The sequence below is a fragment of the Schistocerca gregaria genome, chromosome 8 (assembly GCF_023897955.1).
Source record: "Schistocerca gregaria isolate iqSchGreg1 chromosome 8, iqSchGreg1.2, whole genome shotgun sequence".
NCBI lineage: Eukaryota > Metazoa > Arthropoda > Insecta > Orthoptera > Acrididae > Schistocerca > Schistocerca gregaria.
Window position 1 is genome coordinate 253,757,665 of NC_064927.1, and position 17,670 is coordinate 253,775,334.

Below are 17,670 nucleotides of genomic sequence, written 5' to 3' on the forward strand. Positions count from 1 at the left end.
CTGAAAATGTCACATTTTAGGTCCTCACAATTGGATTGATCTAAGTAAATTTGAAGATTGTTGTTGCAGAATTTTTGTTTTTACATACATCTATTTTCTCACATTTTAGTATATCATACAGTTTTTTGATTTTTCATATTAAAAACATTACATTGTTCACAGAAAAATATGTCCAGTCATATCAGAGGCATGCTTACAATTCTCACACTCTGCAGAAATAGTCATATTCCAAAGGGTTTACCATTTTTCTTAACAAATTAATTTCTACTAGTTTCTGTTACATTATTATTTCACAGTAACCAGAACAGCACTGTATAAGTAATAATATAAATTTTAAGTGTGCCAATAGTTCATAATTTCAAATGTTTCTTTAAAAAATATCTTAACTGTACACTCAGAACCAGCACTTATCAATTATAACATGAAGAGTAAAACATTTTATAAAGTATTTCATAAATTTTAGCTAGAAATATAACATTCTGTATATAAAATTATATGAAAGTTAGCAGAAAAGCAACTGAGATAATACTGACCTGTCCAAAATCCAAAAAAATAATCCTGTTATCAACAACTACTGTTGAGGAAAAGGAATGCTAGAGGAGGACATCCCATTAAAACCAGTAGCACCACTTGGCACACCACTACACAATGGCAGTTTTCAACAGGCATGTTATCATGAAGAAGTGGCACCAGTTGGCATGCCTTTATACAAAGCTGGTTTTCAACAGACATTCTCAATACACATTCTTCATTCTCAAATGTATGTTTGCCACTGTTTGTTCTTCAACAGCCAAGAAAAGAATAGCAGCATGTTGGTCCTTTATGGACAATTTGGGTAATAACATCGCCATAGTTCATATTTCCATATTTACCGGACACACTTTGGAAAGCCACGAATGCCACACTAATCACTTGCCTAAAAGTTGGTGCTTATTTCCCTGCATCAGAGCCATGTTAGATTGTTTATAGCTTGCAGCTCTGCCCTCAAATGGAAACTTTTTGATCGCCTCTTATATTCTGTATTCATCTCTAGAAATGAGTTGTTGAAGTTGCTGAATAAATGAATTCTACACTGAAACATAACAGATATCTGGAGGTGAGCTAAGGTTCCAACCATATCAAAACCTAGCAAAGACTGAAGCAACCCAAGAAGTTATTACTCAATTTCCTTGTTGTGTCACTTTCACAAGTTTTTGAGAGACTAATCTTGCAGAGTCTGATGGAAATATTGACCTGCTAACTGATCCTAGAAATAGGAGGCTTAGGCTGTGAAGAATGCATGTTTCAAATAATCAGTTTACCACAAGATACACACATCAAAAAAACGTTTTGCATCACCCCGGTTCCCAGAATTCTTGAAGACAGACATTGGCTGTATATATTGTATCACTGACAGAGTCCCTTTGACTGTTCAGACATTTCACTAAACCTGGCCAAAGATGTAAACAACAATGCATGAGCAGCAGCTATTAGATGGTGGGGGTCCAATAGCCGATCAGTTCCAGGCATTCCACCAGGAAGCAGGTACATGGCTCGTGTTGTCTTTTGTTCAACCATCCCTAGATGGTCAATACCATGGTTTGATCACATCCACATAGATACTTTCTGCCACGAAGGGCTCTCAACAAGGGAAGTGTCCAGGCGTCTTGGAGTGAACCAAAGCAATGTTGTTCAGACATGGACGAGATACAGAGAGACAGGAACAGTCAATGACATGCCTCACTCACGCCACCCAAGGGCTACTACTGCAGTGGATGACCACTACCTACAGATTACAGCTCAGAGGAAACCTGACAGCAATGCCACCATGTTGAATAATGCTTTTCCTTGCAGCCACAGGACATTATGTTAGGACTCAAACTGTGCGCAATAGGCTGCATGATGCACAACTTCACTCCGGACATCCATGGCGAGGTCCATCTTTGCAACTACCACACCATGGTGTGCAGTACAGATGGGCCCAGCAATATGCCAAATAGGCCACTCAGGACTGACATCACATTCTCTTCATTGATGAGTGTCGCATATGCCTTCAACCAGACAATCGTTGGAGATGTATTTGGAGGCAACCCGGTAAAGACACCTTTAGACACACTGTCCAGCGAGTGCAGCAAGGTGGAGGTTCCCTGCTGTTTTGGGGTGGCATTATGTGGGGCTGATGTATGCCGCAGGTGGTCATGGAAGGCGCTGTAATGGGTGTACGATACGTGAATGCCATCCTCCGACCAATAGTGCAACCATATCAGCAGCACATTGGCGAGGCATTCATCACCATGGATGACAATTCATGCCCCTATCATGTACATCTTGTGAATGACTTTCTTCAGGATAATTGCATTGCTCGACTAGAGTAGCCAGCATTTTCTCCAGACACGAAACCTATTGAACATGCCTGGGTTAGAGTGAAGGGCCAGCCGCAGTGGCCGTGAGGTTCCATTTACTGCCACAAATGAAGAAACTATTGTGCATTCACATGATTTGATTCTGTCAGACAGGCAGTTAATTATTGACAAAGTGGCACATCATCTGCAAATTAGCCATGATTCTGCCTGTGAAATCATCCACAACAGACTTGGGTTTCATAGAGTTTGTGCAAGATGACTCCCAAAACAACTCACACAGTTCCATAAACAAACGTCCTTGGACATCTGCAAAAAACATTTGGATTGCTATGGTAATGAAGGGGACAACTTCTTAGACAGGATCATTACTGGTGATGAAACATAGATCCATCATTACAGGCCAGAGAGTAAACGGCAGAGTATGGAATGGAAAGATCCAAATTCGCTAAGTAAGAAAAAGTTCGAGATCCAACCATCTGCAGGAAAACTGATGCTTACGGTTTTTTGGGATGTACAAGGTCCAGTACTGGAATATTATGGGGAAAGGGGCACAACAATAAACAGTGTATGTTACAGTGAAATGATTACTGGCAGGCTAAAGCCTGTAATTCAAAGCAAAGGCTGAGGATTGCTGTCAAAATGTGTTGCGCTGTTGTACGACAATGCCCATCTGCATACTTCTGTCCACACTGGTGAAACACTCCAGAAACTCAAATTTGATGTACTGGATTATCCTGCGTATAGTCCCAATCTTGCCCCTTCTGACTATCAATTATTTGGTCCACTAAAACAGGCATTAAAGGGTCATCGATTTGCCTTGGACGAAGCAGTGAAAGAAGCGGTGCATTCCTGGCTCGCAGCTCAACCACAAACCTTCTTTTATGAAGGCATCAGGAAACTTGTACATCAATGGACCAAGTGTGTTGAAACACAAGGAGACTATTTCAGAAAATGATGTTCTTGTAAGTTTCCTATTTGATTACAATAAAATTACTTTGCGGATAATAATTGACTTACCCTCATACATATGATACATGGGTTAGAAGATTTTAATGAGTCTCAGGTGGCCTGCTCATACTATATTTTCCCAGAGATAAGCCAGTCACAGTCCCATGTTACACTAGTTTAGTTACAGTATGCCTATAGTACTTGTCTTTTAATAGTGGATTTTACATAGATTAGATTAGATTAGATTAATACTTGTTCCATAGATCATGAATACGACACTTCGTAATGATGTGGAACGTGTCAGGTTAATAAAAGATGCCTGTACAAGAAATTACATTACACAAAATATTGCATGACACTAATGATTAGGTTTTTTTTTTTTTTTACTTAGTTTATATCTAAAAATTCAGCCAATGAGTAGAAGGAGTTGTCATCTAGAAATTCTTTTAATTTATTTTTAAATGTTTAAATGTTAGTTGGCTATCTGTCAGGCTTTTGATGCTGTTTGGTAGGTGCCCAAAGACTTTTGTGGCAGCATAATTTACCCCTTTCTGTGCCAAAGTCAGATTTAACCCTGCATAGTGAAGATCATCCTTTCTCCTGGTGTTATAGGTATGCACACTGCTATTACTTTTGAATTGGGTTGGATTATTATCAACAAATTTCATAAGGGAATATATATACTGTGAGGTTACTGTGAGGATCCCTAGATCCTTAAATAGATGTCTGCAGGATGACCGTGGGTGGGCTCCAGCAATTATTCTGATTACACGTTTTTGTGCAATGAATACTTTTCTACTCAACGATGAATTACCCCAGAATATGATGCCATACGAAAGCAGTGAATGAAAGTAGGCATAGTAAGCTAATTTACTGAGATTCTTATCACCAAAATTTGCAATAACCCTAATAGCATACGTAGCTGAACTCAGACGTTTCAGCAGACCATCAATGTGTTGCTTCCAGTTTAACCTCTCATCAATGGACACACCTAAAATTTTTGAATATTCTACCTTAGCTACAGACTTCTGTTCAAATTCTATATTTATTACTGGAGTTGTGCCACTTACTGTACGGAACTGTATATACTGTGTTTTATCAAAATTTAAAGAGAGTCCGTTTGCTGAGAACCACTTAATAATTTTGTGAAAAACATCATTTACAATTACATCACTTAGTTCTTGGTTTTTGGATGTTATTACTATACTTGTATCATCAGCAAAAAGAACTAACTTTGCATCTTCATCAATGTGGAATGGTAAGTCATTAATGTATATCAAGAACAGTAAAGGACCTAAGACCGAACCCTGTGGGACCCCGTGCTTTATAGCACCCCAGTTTGAGGAATCAGCTGTTGTTTTAACATTACACGAACCACTTATTTCAACTTTCTGCATTCTTCCAGTTAAGTATGAATTAAACCATTTGTGCACTGCCCCACTCAAACCATAATGATTTAGCTTATCTAAAAGAATTCCATGATTTACACAATACTGGCTGTAGGCAGAGTCTTATACACTTTGTGTTTCTTTTAGAAAATTTAAGATCAAATAGAATATAATTCCCAATCTATATTTTACTTTTTAAACTCCAATTTTAAACATTTTGACCATTTTCATTTCAAACTACATTGACAGAAATGAGAAATGTTAGACGACTAACACCTTCAGTAAACACTACCAAACAGACACAAGAGGAATTCCATGCCTGTGAGATATTTTTATTAAAAATTCATACTAATGTGAGTTTACTATCACTATAAAAAAGGCCATGCCCACAAATGAAAAATGGTGTGAGATTCCCATGACATAAGGTGGTGAATGGCTGTCTCATAAAATTCCCAGGGCTGCAATGTTAATCAGTTCCATACATACAGCTGGATGTCATCATCCCAGGTGAATCGTTTGCCCCTCAGAGCCTTTTTAAGGGAACCAAAAATGGTGTAACCACAGGGAGAGAGGTCTGGACTATAAGGAGGGTGGCTGGGAACCTCCCATTTGATTTTCTGCAGGAGTGCCACAACTGTGTTGGCTGTATGAGGCTTTGTATTGTTGTAGAGCAGAATGGCCCCAAGCGTGAGGTTGCCTGCTCATTTTGATTTGATCACTTGGCAAAGGGCAGCCAAGGTTTGCAAGTAATGCTGGGCATTCCCTGTTGTCCCGTGATGCAGGAAGTGCATCAGAAGGGGGCCATCTTGGTCAAAGAAGGTGAGCATAATGACTCACCTCGAACGACGTTATCCAGCTGTACGTGTGGAACTGGTTAACATCACAGCCTCGGGAATTTTATGAGACAGCCATTCACCACGTTGTGTCACAGTGGGACAAGTGTCTCAACAGCCAGGGTCAATACTTCTAACATGCAGGTACTGGTTTCTGTAATTATGTCAATAGCTCATTTCTTTTTGAACGCCACTTATATATTTGCCCACTCCCATCTATGCTGCCACTATTCAATGGTGACCATTTAAAGGACAGTGCAAAGTAGAATATGAGATTGTTGAGACAAAAGATTTTTGAGATAAATGATCTATTTTATCATTACAAGAAACTAATGGGACTTTTGTTGCATTTGTTACATGTCTATGAGATTGGGACCAATAAAAACTTGAAGGAGCAAATTAAAATTAAATTCTGTCTACAAATGAGATGCATCAGGAATGCTGATTTTAGGTAAAGGTAGGAAGCTGCTATGCTATATGCTTATATGGCCATGCTTGGTGCTGTCTCTCTCGCAGTAGATAACTTCTTTTCCTTTCAATTAATATCCTTCACAGGAAGTGCATCTCTATAGAAAACAAGAAAATTTGTGTAAAGTCATTATTAAAGTGCAACATAAGTCATTCAAATTATTTGTAACTCTATCAGATAATAATGAGGTTCATTAGTGAAGCAGATGAAAGGTTATGAGACAGTAGTGCTAACACTACCGAAATTTCAAAACAATGTTTGACAGAAAACAAACCCATGCTTATAGAGAAGTTAGGTACCCACTCTGGTTATCTACAATATGGGGCTAGCCCGTGGAAGGAAAATCGCAAAGGTTGCAGGATGCAGCAACACTTGCCAGCAGCTGTAGTTGTCGAGCAAGCACAGTTGCCATGCGATGTGCCGTAAGCAAACATAAACATAAACATGCATCACTGACACCGTGGAGGGTTTGTCATCATTGCTTGCAGATAAGAGATTACTTAAGCATCGACAATTTCTGGTATTTACCTCTGGAGGGAAAAGAACAAACCCCGTGGTCTTTATTAGATAGATTTTGAATTGTTTTACTTCATATCAGAACCAAAGCCCAGAGAATTAGATTTGTTGTTGGACACCCACAGGGTGATGTTCTGCTATGAGCTACAGACATGGCGGAATGTTGCCACTATTATGACCAGTTTGAGAGAGAGTTTCTGGATAAATATTGGTCTGAGGCCATACAAGAGAGGCTCAGGCATGAAATATTCAACCCACCTCTGCTCAGTAGCAAATATAAAAGCTTAAGGAGCTATTTTGAAAAAAAAAAAAATTGAATAAAACCAGATACTGGATGAACCCAGTATCTCAGGTAGACGTGCAGAAAATTTTAGAGCCGTCTTCCTGCCCACATTACGGAAAAACTCATTATCATTCTGGAACAAGACACTAAATACTTTCTATCTATACTGGACTTCAACAGATTTGACGTATGAAGAGAGACCAGTGCAACCCAAGCCTGTTAATATGCCTACAGTGCCACTGAGATTTACAGACCAACACGTAAACAATTGATTCATAGTACAACATGGATGGCAACTTTACCCCACACAGACCTACGGTAATGGTAATGGTAATCACAACAGCAATGGAGAAAGCCGTAAATTCAAAAGCAGATATGAAATAAATGGGAAAAAGTTTAGCTAAAACAACTACATACTGTAGAGATACATGCTACCAGCAACAATTAGTCGATTGATTGGCAAATGCAAAACAATACCAAACAACTGAATAACCCACAGACAGAGGAATTCAGCCAGCAAATATAATGTAAATATGCTGAATAATGTGTAGAGGCAAGGAGAATTTCAGTCGAGATCTCCACACAATACTAATTGGAATAATCAAACACCAACAGTCCATATAGTGGAAGTTATGCCCAAGCCAGAGACCAGTACCACTACGACGCTGGAAATCTTGAACCAGTCATGGTAGGTCCCCGTTCTGTGACCTTGAGGAGAGTGGGGGCATGAATTGTTCAATTGGCAAATCCCATAGTTATGTGTGTCAACACATACAATAATCAAGAGTCAGAAGCAAAAGAAGTAAACAACAACACAATAAGCTCAAAGGTAAGTGGATCACAGCGCTTGTCTCAAGAACAGGAAGCGGAACTTAGGGAACTGAAACTTGCTTATATGCATGTATTTCAAAAAAGACCAGAAATCATTAAGGATTTTATGTACAAAATGGAAGTATGAAACTTCCTGGCAGATTAAAAATGTGTGCCGGGCTGAGACTCGAACTCGGGACCTTTGCCTTTCGCGGGAAAGTGCTCTACCAACTGAGTTCGAGTCTCGGCCCAGCACACAGTTTTAATCTGCCAGGAAGTTTCATATCAGCGCATACTGCGCTGCAGAGTGAAAATCTCATCCTGAAAATGGAAGTATGTCCTCACAAAACGTTTTGTTCTATCTCATACCCTACACCATGGAAAAAGAGGGAAACAGTATGAAAGGAGATTAACAGGATGCTTGAATGGGGCATAATACAAGGTGCACTTGGTCCTTGGTACACGTAACATTAATAATATTATTGTACTGGTCCAAATACATGCAGACAATTTAGAGGAAAATTAAAACCCACATCCTTTCGTCTTTCCCTCTCCTTACCAATATATATAACAGAGGGAAACATTCCACGTGGGAAAAATATAACTAAAAACAAAGATGATGTGACTTACCAAACGAAAGTGCTGGCATGTCAATAGACACACAAACAAACACAAACATACAAACAAAATTCAAGCTTTCGCAACCAATGGTTGCCTCATCAGGAAAGAGGGAAGGACTGGGAAAGACAAAAGGATGTGGGTTTTAAGGGAGAGGGTAAGGAGAAATTCCAATCCCGGGAGCAGAAAGACTTACCTTAGGGGGAAAAAAAGGCAGGTATACACTCGCACGAACACACATATCCATCCGCGCATACACAGCCACAAGCAGTCTGCTTGTGTCTGTGTATGTGCGGATGGATATTTGTGTTTGTGCGAGTGTATACCTGTCCTTCCCCCCCCCCCCCCTAATGTAAGTCTTTCTGCTCCCAGGATTGGAATGACACACACACAAAATTAATTCAAGTTTTCGCAACCTGCGGTTGCTTCATCAGGAAAGAGGGAAAGACGAAAGGATCTGGGTTTTAAGGGAGAAGGTAAGGAGTCATTCCAATCCCAGGAGCGGATTTGCCTTTACATATGTCTGCTTGTGTCTGTATATGTGCAGATGGATATGTGTGTGTGTGTGTGTGTGTGTGTGTGTGTGTGTGTGCGTGTGCGCGCGAGTGTATACCTGTCCATTTTTCCCCCTAATGTAAGTCATTCCGCTCCCGGGATTAGAATGACTCCTTACCCTCTCCCTTAAAACCCACATCCTTTCATCTTTCCCTCTCCTTCCCTCTTTCCTGATGAAGCAACCTTGGGTTGAGAAAGCTTGAAATTTGTGTGTTTTTGATTGTGTCTATCTACCAGCACTTTCCCGTTTGGTAAGTCACAGCATCTTTGTTTATATATGTATACACTCCTGGAAATGGAAAAAAGAACACATTGACACCGGTGTGTCAGTCCCACCATACTTGCTCCGGACACTGCGAGAGGGCTCTACAAGCAATGATCACACGCACGGCACAGCGGACACACCAGGAACCACGGTGTTGGCCGTCGAATGGCGCTAGCTGCGCAGCATTTGTGCACCGCCACCGTCAGTGTCAGCCAGTTTGCCGTGGCATACGGAGCTCCATCGCAGTCTTTAACACTGGTAGCATGCCGCGACAGCGTGGACGTGAACCGTATGTGCAGTTGACGGACTTTGAGCGAGGGCGTATAGTGGGCATGCGGGAGGCCGGGTGGACGTACCGCCGAATTGCTCAACACGTGGGGCGTGAGGTCTCCATAGTACATCGATGTTGTCGCCAGTGGTCGGCGGAAGGTGCACGTGCCCGTCGACCTGGGACCAGACCGCAGCGACGCACGGATGCACGCCAAGACCGTAGGATCCTATGCTGTGCCGTAGGGGACCGCACCGCCACTTCCCAGAAAATTAGGGATACTGTTGCTCCTGGGGTATCGGCGAGGACCATTTGCAACCGTCTCCATGAAGCTGGGCTACGGTCCCGCACACCGTTAGGCCGTCTTCCGCTCACGCCCCAACATTGTGCAGCCCGCCTCCAGTGGTGTCGCGACAGGCGTGAATGGAGGGACGAATGGAGACGTGTCGTCTTCAGCGATGAGAGTCACTTCTGCCTTGGTGCCAATGATGGTCGTATGCGTGTTTGGCGCCGTGCAGGTGAGCGCCACAATCAGCACTGCATACGACCGAGGCACACAGGGCCAACACCCGGCATCATGGTTTGGGGAGCGATCTCCTACACTGGCCGTACACCTCTGGTGATCATCGAGGGGACACTGAATAGTGCACGGTACATCCAAACCGTCATCGAACCCATCGTTCTACCATTCCTAGACTGGCAAGGGAACTTGCTGTTCCATCAGGACAATGCACGTCTGCATGTATCCCGTGCCACCCAACGTGCTCTAGAAGGTGTAAGTCAACTACCCTGGCCAGCAAGATCTCCGGATCTGTCCCCCATTGAGCATGTTTGGGACTGGATGAAGTATCGTCTCACATGGTCTGCACGTCCAGCACGAACGCTGATCCAACTTAGGCGTCAGGTGGAAATGGCATGGCAAGCCGTTCCACAGGACTACATCCAGCATCTCTACGATCATCTCCATGGGAGAATAGCAGCCTGCATTGCTGCGAAAGGTGGATATACACTGTACTAGTGCCGACATTGTGCATGCTCTGTTGCCTGTGTCTATGTGCCTGTGGATCTGACAGTGTGATCATGTGATGTATCTGACCCCAGGAATGTGTCAATAAAGTTTCCCCTTCCTGGGACAATGAATTCACGGTGTTCTTATTTCAATTTCCAGGAATATATATATATATATATATATATATATATATATATATATATATATATATATATATATATATATATATATAAACAGAAAGAAACTTCCACATGGAAAAAATATATTAAAAACAAAGATTCTAAGACTTACCAAGCGGGAAAGCGCCGGCAGACAGGCACATGAACAAAACACACAAACAGAATTACGAGCTTTCGCAACTGGCAGTTGCTTCGTCAGGAAGGAAGGAAGGAGAGGGAAGGTAAGGAGTCATTCCAATCCCGGGAGCGGAAAGACTTCCCTTCCTTCCTTCCTTCCTGACGAAGCAACTGCCAGTTGCGAAAGCTCGTAATTCTGTTTGTGTGTTTTGTTCATGTGCCTGTCTGCCGGCGCTTTCCCGCTTGGTAAGTCTTAGAATCTTTGTTTTTAATATATATATATATATATATATATATATATATATATATATATATATATATATATATATATATATACACTAATTATTTTTGATGGACCAGGAAGGCCTTGCTGCAGATAAACAAGCACGTACAATATAAGTGGCAAACTGAATAAGAGGGTGCACCATGCCTGTAATATACTTTATCTTTCAGATTAATAAGGTAAGTAGAGGCACACATGTGACATTAAATGAGTTTTTGAAGGCACAACTGCACACTGAAATGAATGAATACATAGTTGAATGTATGAAAGAGGTATTAGTAGCCATCAAACCACTATAAACTTTTATATGCATATTTAGTTTTAAGTTAGTATTAAGTTTTTTCTTCCAGAGAATGATGCATCGACACATCATAAAGTGAAGAAAGATAAATGCTTGTAGAGTGTTAGGTACCATATAAACATAAGAAAGGACTGCACCGCAACTAAATATAGTTGTAAATTTATAATATGTATGAATGTGATAGTGTGAAAGTATGTTGAGAGGAAAACAGTTGCAGTATGTCACATATCATAATGCTGAACTCAGGTGGAGCACTACCAAACAATTAAGGAGTCGAAACCACATTACTGTGAATGTCGACTACCCATGAAAGCCTCAAACACATTTACATTGAATTTCTTTTTGCACATTTGTTACTTATGTAAACACTGTTTTACACTCATTGTACATAACATATAGTATTGATGATGCACCTCTGTATACCTCAGCAAATGAAATGGTTATCCTTTATACAATGAACATAACAACACTTAAAACACTGAATAAGTATTTGATATGATTGATTTCATCAGATTTGCATTGCATTTATAAACAACAAACTATTTTGTTCTTGGGAACACAATTAAGACCAGTAAGGAAATGTAACTGAGCACATGAATGCCTTTCTGTGAAATTTCCTCACCCCTGTAGTGTGTAGAGCTTTACTGGAGTTTGCTAGAGAGGCAAGGCCATGCATAGTTATTTGAGCAGAATACAGAATCTATTGTATTGACTATTGTTTATTTCCTTAATTCTTTGGAATTGATAGATATTCTCCGACACGAAGTTACTGTAAATTGAAATGAAATATATGTTGATTTATACCATAAAGGAAAACAGAATTTCTTATTGTATGAATGCCGTGTAAATAATGTAAAACTAAATGAGAGTAAAAAGTGTATTCATATAATTGTAATTGGACTATGTAACAAAATTATAATTTAACAAAATGTACTAAAACAAAATAACAATCACACTATAATGTATATAAGCAACGATAATGGCATGTCAGCAAATAAATAGGATAAGTTTAGTTTTGTAACTTTTTCTTTTTTTTGTGTATGGTATGTGGAAAGGACACTACAGAAACTTTGTGTAATGCAATGGTATGAAATATGCTCAACAACAAAGCACAAAAACATCCAAAACCTGCCTGCAAAGTGTTAAGTGTGTGTGTGAGATAGATGGGTGTGCGCGTGATAAAGTAAAGATGAAAGTACTTCATGTAACATGAGTTTTCTGTGCTCAACAACGTTGTGAAAACATGAATTTTCTGTGCTCGACGACATCATAAAAGCAGCAAGAAACTTACCTTATCAATGGATGCCATATGTTTGGCTGGTGTGCCCGCTGAATAAGTGAGAGCAATGAGATGAAATAAATTCTTCAGGCCGCTGATATGGAAACCAGTTGTCACTGCATTGAAGAATTCACAAAGGGTTAACTGCTGAACATGAGCTTCATGAATTTGTGCACTGAAGGCTACTGTGAACACACGACATGGACACTCTGACTTTGTATTAAACATATGCAGTGAGCTGGGGCAGTAGCAGACATCGAGCTGTGCACACAGGCTTCACAAGCTAAACACTTGGCAGATACTGACTGACAATATTGGGACTATGCAGTTATGGCAAATACTTTGTTATGAAAGAAAACTTACATATGTATGTGTTAAGGGAAGCTGACACGCCCATACAAATTGATAATCATATAAGATAACTCCAACGGCCGAAAAAGACGATAAATAAGCTCAGACACTGTGCACCTCTGTATGACATCAGTGCACAGTGTGGGCCATTGTAATGGATCACATTATTATTATTTCTTGTTTTTCTTCATTCTTTTCTTTTATACATGTAAGCCATATAAAACCAATGCTAAAATAATAAGTTATTTTGTGTCAATGATAATGTTGGGATAGAAACAAAAAAGGAGAAATACACGCTTCAAATGATTAAGTGGTAGCGGGCAGACATATGACGAGTTCCACCATGTTAGTATTGAAACTTCCTGGCAGATTAAAACTGTGTACCCGACCGAGACTCGAACTCGGGACCTTTGCCTTTCGAGGGCAAGTGCTCTACCAACTGAGCTACCGAAGCACGACTCACGACCGGTACTCACAGCTTTACTTCTGCCAGTATCCGTCTCCTACCTTCCAAACTTTACAGAAGCTCTTCTGCGAAACAGTATTGTTCAAACAGTATTGTTCACAAATGTGTATTCTAACTGCACATTAAAGAATTGTTATAAGGGAGACAAAGTTTATATATGGATAATTACATTAATAACCCCCATCTGTTCATGAGTTTGCCTGCACTGAGAATCCTAGATCAAGAGGATCGAAGCAGACAAGAAGAATTTGCATGAGCTGCAGACGGGCAATCCAGAAACAGCATTTTCATAATCAGCTCTATGCACAATGGAACTATTTCAAAAGAAGTACATAAATTTAAATGGTGAATGTTGATCTTACATGTATTGACATTGAGGGTTTGTTGATATTCGTGCCAGTTAGAGTTCACCCAGCATATGTGTACCTTCCAATTTCTTTCAATTATTCCTTCCATTTTTTTTAAATTATTCACTCATCAGTTATTAATCAGTTTCCATTATACATATTATTTTTGACTGCTGTTTAGCAAACTATCCTTGTAGTTCTTTCAAGGCTACAGAAATTCTTCAAACCTCACATTTTCTTTAATGCAAGTGAGCTAAGGGAACTGGACTGTGTTTGTCAGACTGTATCCTCACACAGCACGACTTTCTTTTCTAAATGCCTCCCCATCAAATCAGAAGTTGTTTATCACCTTGCAAAGCCTTACTGTGGGCAGCATGCAGTCAAGTTCAATTAGAAAGTGAGCTCTGCAATCCATTTCAGATGTTGTAACTTCCATTCCTGCACTCCTTCTGCCTTCAAAAATTCAACAAAGCAAGTTATAAACTGACAAATATTTCATCATTTTCACTGGCTTAACCAACATACTTTGCAGTATTCGATGCGCGAGTTGCCGAAGTGGCATCAAATCGAAAGACTTGCACCCAGAAAACGGTCTACCCAAAGAGAGGCTCTAGTCACACGACATTTACATTTTACTTTGCAGTATTATGTGAAGTCATCATATTCCTTGTTCAGTTTGAATGAAACTGTAGCAATTGACCATGGAATAATGTGTGTGACATTAGAAATTTTACTATTCATACTGCCAATATATTCATGTACTGCATGCCTGCAAATTTAGCACACTGTACTTCTTGATATAAAGAACAATGAAACCTGTCTATTGACTGTTGCAATTTTTTGCTGTTTCAATGTCAACTAAAGCATTAAATTCCTTCTGCACTGTGTTCCAATGTCGTTTCATAGCGAATCTGCAGTACCCAACTCTTATATGATTACATAATGTATATAGCCATTGCCATTCATTCTTAAAGCAGACTGCTAGACCACCTCTTTTTGTGAAAATATTTGCTGAATCTGTGAATGTCCATACCACAAACAAACAGCAAAGGATTGACTGTTGACACCATTATTCTGCCAAATTGGAGGGAGTGTGCTGACCAAAAAACGCCACACCGCAATACTAATTGGAATATCACCCTGTACTGGGTACCTGCGAGAAGCTCTCAGTAAAACTAAGACAGCTAAGCTGTGGCCAACACTTGGAACCCACACACAGAACATGTGAAGTCTGAGAAACTGTCGACAGTCCATGTGTAAGCAAAAGTTGTTTGGGACACTGAAGGGCATTCCGTTGTTTTCAGCAATGAGGCACATGTCTGCCTGTGGGGTGTTCAGAATGAGTCACATGTGTGTCTGTGGTGGTCAGAATAACGCCAACATGGCCATTGATGACCTGGTGAAAGGTCACAGGAAGCAGTGATTCTCCAGATCCGTACCCCTGCTACTTGAGGAATCATGGTGTGAGGAGCTATTGGATAAGATAATAGGACTCATTTGGCCCTTGTTGAAAGTAGGCTGAATGCTTGTCAGTGTATCATAAGAATGTTGATCCCTAAGTCATACCCTCCAAGATCAGGTTCCAAACAGTACATTTCAGTAAGATAATGCTACATACTATAGTTTACACCACTAAAGTGTTGAGGAATATATGAATCCTTGACTGGCCTGCCTGGTGCCCTGATTTGTCACCCACAGGGTACATGTGGAATGTGATGGGATGATGTGCACTAGGATACCAGCGTAGAGTATATCCATGCCAGTGGGAGTTAACCCTCACACTCGTGCTGATGATGCACATCAGCTCCGAATGGAAAGAAAGTTCAGTCATTTGACACCCATTATGGAATGAACCTCTCCACAACATTTGATAAATACTGGACCCATGCTTCATCGTGTAACATTTTCCATTTCCATCAAAGCATTTTAGTGAGGCCACTGATGACCTCAGTGTCAAGTGTCCCAAGCATATAATCAACCAAAATCTCCTCACACCAAAGCATTGGGTATAGGTATTAATGGGATGTACCAGATAACACATAATGACAGCATGGCTCCCCCAAGCCCCCTGTTCTGGAGAAATTTTGAACTGTTCCACCTGATGTCCAACGATAAATCGTAGCTGTAAAAGAAAAGATGAAAGCAATAACATATTAAACTCATAATCTATTTGGTTACCATAAAGCTCTAACACGATTAAAGTCTCAAAAGATTTCATTGAACCATGTGAGGCACACATTGCATCTAACATAAAAATTATACTATAAGCATGGTGAGCTAGGTTTTGGCGTCTGGAATGTTCGATGACACCAGAAGTGTGAGTCCCGTGTGACCATGATGAAGAGTGTACCACCTGGAAATTACTCAACTCGTTCACATTCTGATACCACAAGGAGCAGTATTAATCCCCATAGTGACGGAGTTTCAAAATGCAGTATATGTTTTCTGAAAGAAAGGCTGAGCGGACCTAAGAATGCTTTTCACAGTGTACTCTACCAGGTGGTTGTAATAAACTACAGCTATTCACAGGGATTTGGTGTGGTTTGTAATTACTGTATGGCAATGAAACTAGGTTGATATGCACAGCTGATTTATTCTGGGAAAAAAATTAGTCCCGATTTTTGCCACCAGGCACAAATTTGGTGCTGTGAATGCAAAAATGACGTATAGAAATGTTTCCACACATAATGGATTAGGAACAAGATGGGGCCAAAAAGGTTAGATAAGTGAGAGTCACATAGTGTTGATTTTATTATTAACTATTACTTACACAAATTGTTGAATATAAGCACCAGAGACATTAATGAGATTCTGCAGCTGTAAAAGTTTTTAATCAACAGCACCAGATTTGCACTTGGAGGCCAAAAATGGAACTTTTTTTTCCCACTTGTAGCAGATCTGTATTAACATATTAGCATAACTATCCCATTTCGCCACTATATGATAATTACAGTCCATAATGGATCTCCTTGAGTAGCTTCAGTTTAATTATAACAACCCAGTACCACATAGAACAAAGCAGAAGCTACCGTAAGCGCTGATGAAGTTACCACATTCTGACCTGTAGCTGTGTAGGATTCCGGATCTCTACTTTCTGTTTTTAAGTAACCTGTGAATATTTGCATTTTATATCTATCTATCTATATAAATGACCTGGGTGACAATCTGAGCAGTTCTCTTAGGTTGTTCGCAGATGATGCTGTAATTTACCGTCTAGTAAGGTCATCCGAAGACCAGTATCAGCTGCAAAGCGATTTAGAAAAGATTGCTGTATGGTGTGTCAGGTGGCAGTTGACGCTAAATAACGAAAAGTGTGAGATGATCCACATGAGTTCCAAAAGAAATCCGTTGGAATTCGATTACTCGATAAATAGTACAATTCTCAAGGCTGTCAATTCAACTAAGTACCTGGGTGTTAAAATTACGCACAACTTCAGTTGGAAGGACCACATAGATAATATTGTCGGGAAGGCGAGCCAAAGGTTGCGTTTCATTGGCAGGACACTTAGAAGATGCAACAAGTCCACTAAAGAGACAGCTTACACTACACTCGTTCGTCCTCTGTTAGAATATTGCTGCGCGGTGTGGGATCCTTACCAGGTGGGATTGACGGAGGACATCGAGAGGGTGCAAAGAAGGGCAGCTCGTTTTGTATTATCGCGTTATAGGGGAGAGAGTGTGGCAGATATGATACACGAGTTGGGATGGAAGTCATTACAGCATAGACGTTTTTCGTCGCGGCGAGACCTTTTTACGAAATTTCAGTCACCAACTTTCTCTTCCGAATGCGAAAATATTTTGTTGAGCCCAACCTACATAGGTAGGAATGATCATCAAAATAAAATAAGAGAAATCAGAGCTCGAACAGAAAGGTTTAGGTGTTCGTTTTTCCCGCTCGCTGTTCGGGAGTGGAATAGTAGAGAGATAGTATGATTGTGGTTCGATGAACCCTCTGCCAAGCACTTAAATGTGAATTGCAGAGTAGTGATGTAGATGTAGATGTAGATATTGTTTACTTTTGGCGCAACAAATGAAATCAAGAT

General features: G+C 40.3%; 1 non-coding gene across 1 annotated transcript; it reads right to left on the reverse strand.

The window, feature by feature from the left end:
- Positions 1-13,193: 13,193 nt before the first annotated feature.
- Positions 13,194-13,268, reverse strand: Trnas-cga (transfer RNA serine (anticodon CGA)). Its single transcript has one exon. It is a non-coding gene; the product is annotated as a tRNA-Ser (tRNA).
- Between the last annotated feature and the right edge of the window lie 4,402 nt (positions 13,269-17,670).